The following is a 16052-nucleotide window of genomic DNA, read 5'->3' as shown; positions in this document are numbered from 1 at the left end:
TGAACTCCGTAATGTCTTCCTTTGGGAGCAGGCATTTTTCCCAACGATCTCAAGACACTCAGCTGCCCTTGAGGGAGGCCCGGCTGCAGGACCCCGCTGTACAGGTCAGTCCTTGGACGTTGGATGGTCACAGAGGAGGTGAGCTGCACTTACGTTAACACGTTGCCCTGTCTCTCGTGACGCGGTCAGACATGTGGCGTGTTTTTACGGGGACCCCTAGTGTCGTACACTACTCGACACAACTCGGAGTGTACAAAAGATAGGGAACGTCTCGGTTACGTATGGTAACCCTCGTTCCCTGATGAAGGGAACGGAGACATTGTGTCTCCCATGCCACATCTCTGGTCCGCCTCTGAGTGAGCTGAGACGCTCGGCTCCTCAGAATCAGAACGAGTGAGCAGATGCACACGCTGCCCTATTTATACCCGAATGTCCGGGGCGTGGCCGGCTATGCAAATCTGCACACCCAATTTTCATTGGCCTTTCTCAAAACCGTCAGAGGTGTTTGGGCTCTCAAGAGCGACCCCTAGTGTCGTACACTACTCGACACAACGTCTCCGTTCCCTCCATCAGGGAACGAGGGTTACCATACGTAACCGAGACGATCTCTATTCAGAGTTTGATGACTGCAGCACCACACAGCACATTCTCAAGAAACATCAGAGTCTCCTGGACTTCACTTTTGATTTTCTTACACATCCTTTCACAGCACCACATTTGAACTCTCTGAGCTCTTCAAGAAGTTTCCCAAAAGCACGGCTTGCCAGCTATGGTCTTAAGTCCTTGTATTGATCCAAAGTATCGATTTTTCTTTTATGCCAAAAATCATTAGTATATTATGTAAAGATCATGTTCCATGAAAATATTTTGTAAATTTTCTACTGTTAATATATCAAAACTTAATTTTTGATTCGTATTAATATGTATTGCTAAGAACTTAACTTGGACAACTTTAAAGACGATTTTTCAATATTTTGATTTTTTTTTTTTCTTTTGCACCCTCAGATTTCAGATTTGCAAACAGTTGTATCTTGGCCAAGTTTTGTCCTTTCCTAACTAACCATACATCAATGGAAAGCTTATTTATTCTCAGTTTCAAAAGAATTGACCCTTATGAAAAGTGTTGGGGAAAGTTACTTTTAAAAGTAATGCATTAATTTTGCGTTACTCCCTAAAAAAGTAACTAATCACGTTAGTTACTTTTTATGGAAAGTAATGTGTTACGTTACTTTTGCGTTACTTTTTAAATCTGGGCAGGGCTTGCTCCTTTTTTTTTTTTTAATATAAAACAATTCTAATGTAAAAGCCCTTTTACACCAAAAGTGAAATTAATTCACCTCAGGCTAAAAGAAAAGTACATTTATGCAGGAGATCACTCTTCAGCTATAAAATATGAAGCACAAATATTAGTTTATCTGAAGTAATTATTGCTTATTAGTATGGTTGAATTGCATCATTGAAGGTCAGCAGCAAAGACACTGGTTAATAAAATGGGATTAAATGCATAAAGTATATTTGTTTTATTTAACATAGTTAATTATTGCAGGGTTGCGTCATATTCTTATTTTTTATTCATTTTGAGGAATACTGAATCTGTTTTTGTGAGTGAGATGAATTAATGCATGTTCACATTTAGTCTAGAATACAATAACATCATCATTACAGGAGACTTGTCAATCAATAAATGGGGAAAAAAGTAACTGGCGTTACTCATTTGAAAAAGTAACTAATAGTAATATCTAATAGTAAATATTTTCTTAGAAATTCAAAAGTAATGCGTTACTTTACTAGTTACTTGAAAAAAGTAATATTATTACGTAACTCGCGTTACTTGTAATGCGTTACCACCAACACTGATTATGACTGGTTTTGTGGTCCAGGGTCACATACAGTATGTGCACTGTAAGAGATCATGCTGTTGGGCAAACAGGCAGTGCATTCTGTATCTTTAATTCCAGTATGTTTGTATGTAATTTAGGAAACACATCCTCAGAGAATACGGTGAATACACACAAGGTTGTTAACTGAGCTAAACTCTGCACAAGGTGAGTATGTTTGGCAGCAACAGCTGAGCAGAGGATAATGAACAGTCTGAAACTGGGTGTGCTGCTCCAAGATCCAGAATGTCGCTGAGAGTTATTGGTAAGAATATGTTTTTTTTGTCTTACAGGTCTGTAGAGGTAAACGGAGGGAGAACTGAAGACAGTAGGAATAACCCAGAGGAAGTGGAGACAAGGAGACAATCACAGAGGTAAGAGTTCAGATCACACAATATGGAGACTGTAGAGCTGTGCAATAACATTGTTTTTATCAGCCCTGCATCATAACAAGTGAATTCCACTGCCACAGCAGGTACAGGCCACAGAACAAGCAGCATAATGCCTGTCACAGTGGGAGTCATTCATTTTTCTTTAGGTTATTTGTGCCCTGAACTTTCCATTAGCTATTTTCAAGCACATTTTAACCACAACAACAGTGACAAAAATGCCACTAAAATTCAGAATGTGTGCAACGTCACCTTTTTTGCATGTAAAATTCTTTTAAAGGGGTCATCGGATGCAAAGTTCACTTGTTTGAACATTAATGTGTGTTGTCAGTGTATGTACAAATCTACCCTATAATGATAAAAATCCATGCAGTGGTTTTTAATTAATCTGTAAAAATAATATCCCCTTTTTCAAATCGAGCCGTTCTCAGATGCCTGTCGTTGTGGCGTCACATGACAGAGGCCACTCCCACAATAGTTGATTGACATGAGCGATTTACCTTGAATCAGCTGTAACAGTCCGACCTCCATGTTTTGATGCCAGAGCAGGGATGTAAGTTAAACAAGAATATCTCTGATTGAGTGATTGAGGTGTTGTGTTTCTGGATGTAATAATGAACATAGTGGTCGTCATTTACTCCCGACATCTGAGCCGCTGAAGATGCAGTGGATTACGTTTGTTTGTGAAGTGAATGCACCTCCCGATCTACATATATCCGTCTGTGTTCGCTCGAATCATTCATGATCCAGCTTCACTTACAGCAGAAGTGAGTATAAGGGTTTTTTATGAATCACTGCAATTATCTTTTCTAATAACATGCTAGTTAGCAAGTTTGGCGGCTAAACGCACTAAATGAATGTCTAAATCTCTCAGAGCAGCAGAGAGAAGAGAGGGTCGGGGCGAACAGCGCTCTTTTCCATTTAAAGGAACAATCCCTCAGAATGGGATGATTTTTTCAGAGCTCATTTTGACAAGGTAAAAAGAGTGTTGTTTTACATTACCATTGAGAATTTTTAAACAAAGTATATTATAGACTTTTCATTAAGACCCTAAAGAAACATATCAACTTGTGGAAAATGGACATCCGATGACCCCTTTAAAATAAAATTACATTCTAGACCTATTCATATATTATGAATGTTTGCATATTCAGTTTATTATCTGACACACAGGGATGACACACTGTATAATGTATACCGCCATCACCTCCCTGTCGTGATGTGCCTATATATTAAGGCCTTCATCAAAGTAAAAAGGTACTTACTGACACTAACAACCAGCTAACTTGCAAATTTTGACAAGATTGTAATTGACATTAATTTTTGCTCCCGGTAGTGACGCGTGTGCAGTGTTTGCATACTCTATCACAGATGTAGTGAATTCAATGCAATATTTGTCAAATACACAGACGGTTGAGAAACGTTTTCATGAGCAACAGAATTTTTTTTTTTATATATACTCCTGAAACACACGTGATCGTTGTCATGTGGTTCATTTGGCCAATGGTGAAACAGCTGTGTTGTCATCAAAGCTCTGGAGAAGTAGCGACCGGCTGAGTCACCTGTCTGCTGTCAGAACGATATCAAGGTAGTGTGATGCCATAAGTGACAGTCATGTGGCATAATGTGGTTGCATGGGATAAGAAATCCCAGTAAAACAACCAGAAGTGGGAGGGGTAACATATAGGTTTGCCACAGGCTTGTGCCACTGCCTAGAATGCAACTGAATGCTTCGTTAAGCACCTCCATACCTGAAAAACTGTGGAAAACTATTTTCAGGAAATGACAGAATATTTACGTACATATTTGCAGCTGGTCTGTTAGCATTACCTGAGGTCATTCTGTGTTCTTTTTGGCAAACTGGTGACACTGAATTTTAATGTGCTGCCATAATAATTACATTCATTAGATTTTTTTATCCCCCCGCAGATGAATTGATAACTGTAAAACGCAGTGCTCGTCACTGTCACTATTTACCGAGGAGGGGCGGGACAAATACCGATCAACCATCCTACTTAAACAATGACAACAATGTAGAAGTCAGTATTACTGGTCACTGCTTTTTTACATTTAGTAAAATTCTTAAAAAATGAGACACTAATAATACGTTTCCACTATGGATATTCCAAATCATAGCAACTAAAGCATCTTAGCTTGAAAAAATGCTGTGCCACCAAAGCGTTCTCAAGCGCCACCAGCTGGTCATTTTAAGAAGAGCGCCTGACACTTTTTCAGCTGGCCAAAAACTCTTTGGTGGACACGTTATTGAATATTTGTTGTTAGGCATATGGCGTGCACGAGCGCCCTATTTATGAACGATGGGAATTCATTAACATTCACATGTTTAACTATCAAACCGGACATTTACGAAGCGTTTGTGAACCCAGAGTAGAGTTTTCAAGAAGGTCCGTTTTACACGCAATTTTTTTTTATTTTTTTGTACATTTGCTCATGTTTACGCAAGTCTCATGAATCAGGCCCATTGTCCGTAATGATCACTGAGATGGATCATTTGAACAAAACTAAACTCACTGAGAAGCTCTAGTAATCATTACCTTACCCCATCTCTACATGTAAAACAAAACATGTGCCCCACAGTTTATTTGAAATGGATTTTTTTTTCAATGATATAATGTCATTCATTCGTATTGCTGAGATCCAGACTCATACTCCTACTGATCTATCCTTCCTTTCTTCCACACAATGAAGTGTATGTGGATAAAGAGAACATGATAAAACAGGCCTGATTCAACAGTGAGATTGGAGGTGGCAACTTTACAACCGGTGCCATCAGCAGTCTTCAGGTATTACGAAACATTAGGTGTCAAGTCTTTTCAAATAAACTAAAATAATAACAATAATGAAACTAACTTGATTAAAATAATCAAGAAAATTAAGCACATTAAATAAATAATCATTACCTGGTTCCACTGCTGTTTACATGTACTGTGTTGATAAAGCGTAGGCTGTATCTGTGGCAATCTTGTATTATAGTAATAACTCTTCTCCACAACCTTGCTTCCCCCATTCCACATTTTCCGTGAAGGCAAATGTTTATTAAATTTGCACTTAAGAGGGGCCTGTGTTCCCTGCCAATGTTTTAAAGTTAGATCGACTTGATTTGTCAAGCACACATGACAGCTACACGTTTGGAGGCGTTAAAAGAAGAGAGGAAAGAGAGCAGCGGAGTAAGAAAAAGAAGGTTCTAGCTGTGAGTTGAGTCCCCAGTGTGGTATTTTGATCACTCTCTGCCTCATCTGCCCTCCATCTCATCTCGTTCTTCATCTCAGCGCTGTATTTGCTCAGACTGATGAGGAATGCAGCTTTTGAGAGCAGAGAGCCCATGAGCCTCAGGAAAGACAAGCAGCAGACTACAGGCTTTAAAGAAATCAAAATGTTCCCAAGCTGTAGAGCCGAGAGAAGGTGAATATATGCATGGTCAGGGCATTTGGACGTGCAAGTGTGAATATTTTGATTTTACCATGCTGCGCAAAAAGTGGAGAAACTTGAAAACCAATATTTCATAAAACAGATGCATCTGACATTCATCAGACAACAACTCGAAACTGTAGCTTATGAATGCTGAGCAAAGGTTTTGATAAAGAGTCATACTTTAGACAAACCACCATTCTTACTTGCCTTTTTTTGTTCCCAAATTAGCTGCTAATGCTGTCTTTCTATCTTCCAATCTGACAGGTGTATTTTCATAGTTCATTGTTTTCTAAAACATTGGCTGTAAGTTACATGCATTTGGTTCTGTGAATAAGAAAGAACAGCTTTATCTTCAAAACTGATTTTTCTTTCTTCCTGAGGTTTTATCTCCATTATTTAAGTGGTTTATTTTAATTCATTCAAGGACGGGAGACGTCAGCATTGCTAAGATGCCTTGTTTGAGCTCTGTTCTTCTGTCTGAAAGGTGAAAATTGATGTTAACTGTCCATTCCGAGAAAAGGTCAGTTACTAATATAAAAATTGAAAAAGAGGTCTAATTGCATATGAGGTTATATGTAAAAACTTTGAAGTAAACTTGTTCTTGGTTCATTAAATTAGTGGAACTGCAGCAGTATTTTCAGAAACAGTACAAACATCAGCAAATCTGAGAGACTGCAATCTAATATTTAAATAAACAAATAATAAAAAGTCGGACCAAAAATACAAAGATACAAAACTGTTGATGTTCAGCGGCTTAAATGTGACCCTGGACCACAAAACCAATCATAAGGGTAAATTTTTCAATATTGAGCTTTATACATAATCTGAAAGCTGAAAAGTTTTCCATTGATGTGTGGTTTGTTAGGATTTGACAATATTTGGCTGTGATACAACTATTTGAATATCTGGAATCTGAGGGTGCAAAAAAAAATCAAAATATAGAGAAAATCACCTTTAAAGTTGTCCAAATGAAGTTCTTACTAATGCATATTACTAATCAAAAATTAGGTTTTGCTATATTTACAGTAGGAATTTTACAAAATATCTTAATGGAACATGATTTTTACTTAATTTCCTAATGATTTTTGGCATGAAAGAAAAATCAATAATTTTGACCCATACAATGTATTTTTGGCTATTGCAGCGACTTAAGACTGGTTTTGTGGTCCAGGGTCACAAATGAGGGAAAGAACTACAATCCCATAAAGCACTGCAAATTATATCATTATAAAAATTGCAAACTATGCATAACATGCGTATTAAAGTTAGGACTATTGTGCAGCTTATTCTGGCCAAGAACGTCCCACTTAGACAGGAAAAGGCCATTTGACCAAGATTTACAGCAACTAACCACAATATAATTTGTTTGAATATGGCATTTCGAGGGATAAAAATCTGAAATGAATGAATGAATCATAATGTCATAAAATCTGTGGGTGTAGAAAAAAAAAAAAAAGAATTAAGCACTACTGTGCATTTCACACACATGAAAAATAAACATAAAAGCAGAATAGTCCTGGTCATGAACATCTAGTTTCTTCCCTCAACCAAGGGATTCAAAAATGTACTAACCTGGTCACACCGGCAAATCCTGAGATTATTCCAACCTCACAGGTGCTCATTATATCAGCTTCATCAGAGCGTAAACTGTGGGTTGTCGCTTTATGTCATCTACGGCTGAGACCACAGGTCCGTACTGAACTGCAGAGACCATTTCTATGAAATGAGTAATCTGCTTAATTATCATGAAGAACAGTAAATGCACTGGTCATGGCAAAGTAGCAGAGAATCACACCAAAATGATTCTCTTATAATCTTCCCTCCGCCACAGCCTGTACATTTTATTTCACATTTTTAAACTAAAACCTGACACGTTGTGATTGAAATGAAAAGCAAAGGCGTTTGACATCATTTACATTAAATGTGACGTAAACTAAATACATTTATGAACCTGTCATGAACTAAACAGATATCAGCTCTACCACTTAAGATGTACTGTAAAGTACTGGTCTATCAGCTAATCAGAAATTCAAGGAAAATAATACTGAGAAAAAGATAGAAATATATATTCTGTAAGTCATAATAATAAGTAAACTTCTCATGATTTAGTATCTCACTGTAATAAGAAAAAATGACTTACTTCATCATAAAGAGACACGTGCCTATAATTATGACTTAGTATCTCGTAATAATGAGAAGCTTTTCCAGAATTATAAGTTAATGTGTTAACATTTTACAATGTTTCATTTGTTGACATCAGTTACCTACATTAGTTAATGTGAACTAACAATGAATAGATGTTTTTATTGTTAACTACCAGTAACTTTAATATTATTAAATACAAATGTGCTATTAATTGTAAGTTAATAGTAGTTAATGCATGAACAAACATTAACCAATGAGACCTTCTTATAAAGTGTTATCATGTGTTAAAATATATGTATTAAAGAAAATCCCTCATTATTATGACTTAACATCTTATAATGAGAAACTTTCTCATAATAATGAATTGACTTCTCATAATAATGATAAGGTTTATTGAAATTATGGCTTAACATTTTATTATAATGAGAAACCTTCTTGTGATAATGACAGTTTCTCTAAACAATGAGAAACTTCATGGAGTTGTTCAGTAACTCATTATTACATGAAAGTTCCTCATTCTTATGAAATGCAAAGTCATTATTACACATTTATCATTTTATTCTTTTTTTAATGTAACTTTCTTCACATTTCCTATTTAATGTGCTAGACAGACAAAAGTACTATACTCATTTCACTGGGGAAGGTGATGATAGTTTGCATTTATATTAGACTCTGAAAAGAAACATACAATTAGTCAATGAAATAAACATTTTAGTTGATTATGATTATTATTTACAAGCAACAAAATAGCTAAAATGATTATAAAATCCAATCAGGTCCCACTTTATATTAGGTGATCTTAACTACTGTGTATTTGCATTTAAATTAATCATCTGATACGGTACATGTTTTGACATTGTACTTTTAATACCTGCATGTAATTATATCGGTAATTAATTTCTGTAATTACGTGTGTCTTTACAATGTTGACCCATCTCTTACCAATACCAGCAAACCTGTCCCTAAATGTATTATACCCTGAAGTTTCCCACCTCAATAGCAGCAAAAGTGTTTTGCAAGACAATATGAACACAATAAGTCAATCGTGCTTATTTCTTGATGCAAGTACAAAGTACTTAAGGCCACTTAATATAAACTGTCACGGGTTGTTGGGGTAAGAAGCACGAAGGAGCCAGGAAGTCAAAAGAAACAGAGGTTTTAATAAATCCAAATGGAAAACCAGGAGAAAACAACCTCTTACTATAACAGAGACAGGACACTGAACTGAACAAAACAGGAAGTACTTATACCAGAACTAAACGGGGGGAATAATGAGTTGATTAACAAGGGACAGGTGAATGGAATGACAATCGGGCAACACAGGAAAACTAGGTCACAATGGAAGGAACCAAAAATACACTGAACACAAGGCACACATGTGACATAAAGTGGGACCCATCAGTACTGTGCAGTTGATCTAGCAGACCATTATTTTGGTACAATGCAATGTTCTGTTATGTCGGGTGCTATATCTTCTGGAGTAAGAATGAAAGAAAAGAGTTGTAAGAAAGAGTTGTGAGAATGGACTTTTAGAATCTATGTGAAACATGAAATATATAAGACATCATGAGCATGTGACTCATTAATATAAGAGATTAGCTTGCAATCATGCGTGTTAGTATGCAGACAATAATAAGGAGTAATAAACCTGTTGACTTTCATTCTCCTTATATAGAACAGTTTCGGAGTAAAAGTTCTTTGGAGATGAGTAAAGAACCATACTATTCTATACAGACCCCCAGTGAGCCATTTTTCTAATAGTATAGGTTGTTGTTTACTGCTGCAAGTTAAAAAATATCTGTGACATTCCTGTCTGTATATAAATATAGCTTGAGCCTGCTCAACAAACCACATCATTTGTGGTGCTATTTGACCCTGGACCACAAAACCGGTCATAAGGTTTTGAAAATTTTTTTTTTTTTTCAATTTTGTTTTTCAATTTTGTTTCATTTTTTTTTTTTTTTGAAATTGAAATTTATACATCAAGCTGAATAAATAAGCTTTCCATTGATGTATGGATTGTTAGGAGAGAAAATCACATTTAAAGTTGTTCAAATGAAGTTCTTAGCTGTTACGGGGAGAACGAGACGAGAGGCGAGCGGATCCATGCGCAAGCTTTTATTGGATTGGCGGGACAAAGACATAGTCGTACAGGCAAGGTCGAGGCAGGAGCAGACAGGAATAATACAGGCAGTAGAAGAGAATGGTCCAATAAACGAGAGCTATAGTCCAAAAGGCAGGCGGCTAGACAGAAGAGAACGGGAAACCAGGCGGGAGATCCAAAAACCAGGAACTAGGAATACACTAGGAAATACTAACAAAACAACAATACAATAATACAACCAACCGTGAAGTGCACGGAGGAGGAGCGGGGTTTTTATAGGACGCCTGATTGGTCACGGGGACTGACGCAATCAGAGCGGTGGAGGATGGGAGATGCAGTCCGAGATGCATAGTGACAGTCAGAGTGTGTAAGTGATGCGAGAGTGACATCTGGTGGTTAGTGGACAATGGGACATAGACCAGATTTGTGACATAGCCCCCCAAGGAGCGGCTTCCAGACGCTCCAACAGAGTAACAGTTCAGGGGAGCGGTGGGGCGGGAGCGAGACAGGGCGAGGGCTGGAGGACCAGGTCCCTGCGGAGGACCCGGTGTGATTGAGGCAGGACCGGCAGCACAAAGGCCCTCCAGGACGGAGCCGGGGCGGAGCATGAGGCACAGGCGTACTCCAGGGCGGAGCTGAAGGTAGAGCAGTCCTCCACGGCAGAACCAGAGGTGGAGCAGGACTCCTCCAGGGCGGAACTGGAGGCGGAGCAGGACTCCTCCAGGGCGGAACTGGAGGCGGAGCAAGACTCCTCCAGAGCGGAGCAGGACTCCTCCAGGGCGGAACTGGAGGCGGAGCAGGACTCCTCCAGGGCGGAACTGGAGGCGGAGCAGCCCTCTGGGGCGAAACAGGAATCTGCGTCACGGTCTGGGACCTGGGGAAAGCAGGGACAGAGGAGGCAGACAGAATAGGGGAGAAGGCGCAGCAGCCCTCCAGGGCGGAACAGGAGGCGGAGCAGCCCTCCGGGCGGAACAGGAGCCTGCGTCATGGTCTGGGACCTGGGGAGAACATGGACAGAGGAGACAGACAGAAGAAAGGGAGAAGCAGAGAGTTTAGAGTTTAACGCCCCCTCCATAAGAGGTTCTACAGCTGACGCTGACACCTCTGGAGGCATTGGCGCAGCTTCTCCGACGGGGAAGGCCTCTGGGGCAGACTCGAGACCAGACGGGACCTCTGGAGCAGGCTTGAGATCAGACGGGAGCTCTGGAGCAGGCTTGAGATCAGACGGGAGCTCTGGAGCAGGCTTGAGATCAGACGGGAGCTCTGGAGCAGGCCTGAGATCAGACGGGAGCTCTGGAGCTGGCTTGTGACCAGGCGGGAGCTGGGACGGAGCAGGAAACCGCGTTATGGTCTGGGACCTGGGAAAAGCAGAGACAGAGAAGGCTGACAGAACAAGGGGAGAAGCAGAGAGGTTATTGGGGGATGCCGCCTCCATGGGAGGATCTACAGCCAAGGCTGACACCTCAGGAGGCATTGGCATGGCTTCTCCAAGTGAGGGGAGCTCTGGAGCCGACTTGTGACCAGACGGGGCCTCAGGGATTGACTTTGGAACAGACGTGACCTCAGGAGCTGACTTGTGAACAGGCGTGGCCTCAGGGGCACAGTGTGCAGCCCACACACACCAAATGGCAACCGCCATTAAAGGAAGAGCAGCATCGGGAGGTTGTGGTGGATCCAGTACGCTGGCTATCATGATAGGCCGTGATCTTGGGATGTCTGACGAGATGTGACTTGACTTAGGGTCATCGGACGGGGCGTGACCTGACTCTGGGCGGTCAGACGAGACGTGACCTGACTCTGGGCGGTCAGACGAGACGTGGCCTGACTCTGGGCGGTCAGACGAGACGAGACTTGACTCTGGGCCGTCAGGAGGGACGAGACTGGATCCTGGGCCGTCAGGCGGGACGAGACTGGACCCTGGGCCGTCAGGCGGGACGAGACTGGACCCTGGGCCGTCAGGCGGGACGAGACTGGACCCTGGGCCGTCAGGCGGGACGAGACTGGACCCTGGGCCGTCAGGCGGGACGAGACTGGACCCTGGGCCGTCAGGCGGACGGACGTGACTGGACCCTGGGCCGTCAGGCGGGACGTGGCTGGACCCTGGGACAGCAGCAACAACTTTGTTTGGCTCATGAAGATCAGCTGTGGTCTGACTTGGTTCTTGGAGATTGGCTGTGACTTGACTCGATTCGTGAAGAACAGTAGTGAACTGCTTTGACTCATGGAGACCAGCGGTGACTTGACTTGGCTCATGGAGATCAGCAGTGACTTGATCTGACACGTGAAGACCAGCAGTGACTTGAACTGGCTTGAGAAGATCATTGACTTCACTTGACTCAGGAACCACGGCTGTTACCTTGCTTGACTCAGGAATGACCGCCTTGACATTGCTGGACTTGGAAGCCTGACTGGACTTGGAAGCCTGACTGGACTTGGAAGCCTGACTGGACTTGGAAGCTACAGCCATAGCCTGACTTGACTCTGGAGCAGCGGCTGAAGCTTGACTTGGCTCTGGAAAAACAGCAGCAGCTTGACTTGGCTCATGAGGACCTGCTGTAACCTGGCTTGGCTCCTGAAGAACAGGTGTGACTTGGCTTGACTCGTGGGGACAGCTGTGGCTTGGCTTGACTCGTGAGGAACAGCTGTGACTTGGCTTGACTCGTGAGGAACAGCTGTGACTTGGCTTGACTCGTGAGGAACAGCTGTGACTTGGCTTGACTCAGGGGTAGCCGCCGCGACATGGAGCGCCACTTTAGCTGCCCGTACTGTCATTAGGGGTGTGTCCAGCACGTGGGCCATCATGACCACAAGTGGCGTCCGGGCGCTGACCACAGGTTCTGGAATGGCAGCCATATTGTGGAGCGGCTTGGAGACGGCGGCCATCTTGTGCATTGGCTCTGGCGTGGCAGCCATCTTGTGCAGTGGCTCTGGCGTGGCAGCCATCTTGTGCAGTGGCTCTGGCGTGGCTGTAATTTGACTTGACACAGGAACTACAGTTCTGGCTTGATTTGAAACAGGAAAAACAGTTTTAGCTTGACTTGCCTTAGGAAGAGCAGCTCTGACTTGACTTGATGCAGGAAACACAGCCCCAGCTTGACTTGACACAGGAACAGCAGCAGTAAACTTGCTTGACTCAGGAAATACAGCTGCAACTGGACTGGACTCGGAAACGTGACTTGACTCAGGAAACACAGCTGCAGCTTGACTTGACTTGGAAACTCGACTTGACTCAGGAAATGCAGCTGTAACTCCATATAGCTCTGGTATGGCAGCTGTGACGTGACGGGGCTCTGTTTCCGCCGCCATCTTGTGAACGGGCTCCGCCATCGCCGCCATTGTGTGAGCGCGCACCGGCGCTGCCGCCATCTTGTGAACGGGCACCGCAGTCGCCGCCATTTTGCGAACGGGCACTGCTGTCGCCGCCATAGCTTGAGCGCGCTCCTGCACGGCCGCCATTTCACGAGCGATCCAGGCGGCAAACGTGGTTTTGGCGTCGTGATCCGGCGTAACCACCAATCTGCGAGCGGGGTGCGGGGCTGCCGCGTCCGCGTTGTCGCGTTCCCCCTTCTCGACCCCCACAGTACACGGCGAGCCCACACACAATAACGCAAAGTTTAAAAAAGCAGCCAGAGATGAGCGCGGACCCTCGCGTCTCAGCCTCGTTTTTAAAGGATCGTTTATGCCATCACAAAATATTTCCATGATTGTACAGTCCGGGAGGGTGGAATAATTCGAGATGGCCAGAAACTCACGGATATGCTGTTCTAGAGTGCGTGGTCCTTGCTTGATCCGGAAAAGAATCCTGTCTGTGTCCATATCTGTCGATTGTCCGGGTGTGAAGCTGCTGGATCCTTGTGTGACGGTTGGTTCTGTTACGGGGAGAACGAGACGAGAGGCGAGCGGATCCATGCGCAAGCTTTTATTGGATTGGCGGGACAAAGACATAGTCGTACAGGCAAGGTCGAGGCAGGAGCAGACAGGAATAATACAGGCAGTAGAAGAGAATGGTCCAATAAACGAGAGCTATAGTCCAAAAGGCAGGCGGCTAGACAGAAGAGAACGGGAAACCAGGCGGGAGATCCAAAAACCAGGAACTAGGAATACACTAGGAAATACTAACAAAACAACAATACAATAATACAACCAACCGTGAAGTGCACGGAGGAGGAGCGGGGTTTTTATAGGACGCCTGATTGGTCACGGGGACTGACGCAATCAGAGCGGTGGAGGATGGGAGATGCAGTCCGAGATGCATAGTGACAGTCAGAGTGTGTAAGTGATGCGAGAGTGACATCTGGTGGTTAGTGGACAATGGGACATAGACCAGATTTGTGACATTAGCAATGCATATCACTAATCAAAAAGTAAGTTTTAATATATTTACAGTAGGAAATTTACAAAATATCTTCATGGAACATGATCTTTACTTAATATGATTTTTGGCATAAAAGAAAAATCTGCAACACTTTACAATTCAGGTGCACAAATACGCATTAATTCATGCTTAACTAATGCAGAGATAATCATGAGTTAATATATAACTTATGAAGAACTAAACCATTTATTAATAATTACTACATCAGCAACAAATGAACATTCTATGTGATTCATAGATTAAGTAATCAATAAACTGTTATTAGTTAAATGTTTCATAATGAATTAATTCCCTAATAACTTATTTATTAACTAATAGTGTAAATTCATGTGTTAATTACCACGATGGGTTGAAGCCACACATTTCATCTTCCAGTTGTCTGCTTCAATTAATCATTAGCTAACGATTTGCAGATGTATCATTATGTTATGACTTTACTTGTTGAGGCACAGAATATCAACTAATTGTTAAGTAATATGTCATTGTGGTTATGGATATAGAATTAGTTAGTTAAGTGCCTCAACAAGTAAAGTCATAACAGAATGATATCTTTGCAAATCATTAACTAATGAGTATTTAAAGCAGACAACTGGAAGTTGAAATGTGTGGCTTGAATTTACATTATTGGTTAATAAATAAGTTATTAGGGAATTAATACATTATGACACATTTAACTAATAACAATTTATTGATTACTTAATCTATGAATCATATAGAATGTTCATTAGTTGCTGATGTAGTTATCATTAATATATGGTTTAGTTCTTCATGAATTATACATTAACTGTGATTATCTGTGCATTAATTAAGCATGAATTAATGCATTTTTGTGCACCCGTACTGTAAAGTGTTACCGAAAATTCAATAATCTTGACCCATACAATGTATTGTTGGCTGTTGATACACATACACCCGTGATACTTAAGACGCTTAAGGTTTTGTGGTCCACGGTCACATTTATGACTAGCACAGACAAGCTCCTTTTGTTTAGTCTTCATCTCAATGTAGAATTGGACACTTTAAAAATGGAAAAGGAAAAATAAAAATATGTAAGAAAAAACAATGGGATCAAAAAGTGAAAAAAAAGAAAGTAAAGCACCTGAGCACTCTGTCACTACTGTTCTAATGCAAGTAAATCGTCTTAATAAATTAGATTTCTTTGAAATTAGACAAGCTCTAGAGCACTAATGTTGTTTTCCTGACACTGCTGAGACTGTGATGCAGCAGTGGACACGCTGATAAATTGTGGTGGTGTTTGAAAAATGTTATTTGTCTTTATGATGTCATATGACAGAATAATACAGCTGTGCTGTTCAAGAGAATACAGTGTTAACTCAACACTGCAGTGTCAAACCTCAAATAATGCAGTGTTACAGTGTTATAAATAGCAGCTTGTATCAGCAGTCATTGCAGCATTTAAGGGGAAAAAAATGTCTAATGGTGACAGAAAACGTGAATTGGTGTGAAGAAGAAGACTGCGTTACTCTTACCTTTATAGTCCACAGAAAAAGTCAGTTCAGGAAAAAACTTGATAGTACAGTCTGCAATATACAATATGAGGATGCACAATGTTAGGGCATCAGTGTAAACAGGTTGTGTGGTGTGTTTGTCCATCTAATGAAACTGACTCAAGAATATGTGCTAATACGAATATTAACTCAGGGTTTATGAACATACAGTGTGGAATGTCAGATTATAAATACCCCAGATTAATTGTTTACCCGCAGTAA

Source organism: Labeo rohita, chromosome 18 (genome assembly GCF_022985175.1).
Source record: "Labeo rohita strain BAU-BD-2019 chromosome 18, IGBB_LRoh.1.0, whole genome shotgun sequence".
In the NCBI taxonomy this organism is placed as follows: Eukaryota; Metazoa; Chordata; class Actinopteri; order Cypriniformes; family Cyprinidae; genus Labeo; species Labeo rohita.
This window is presented reverse-complemented; position numbering follows the sequence as displayed.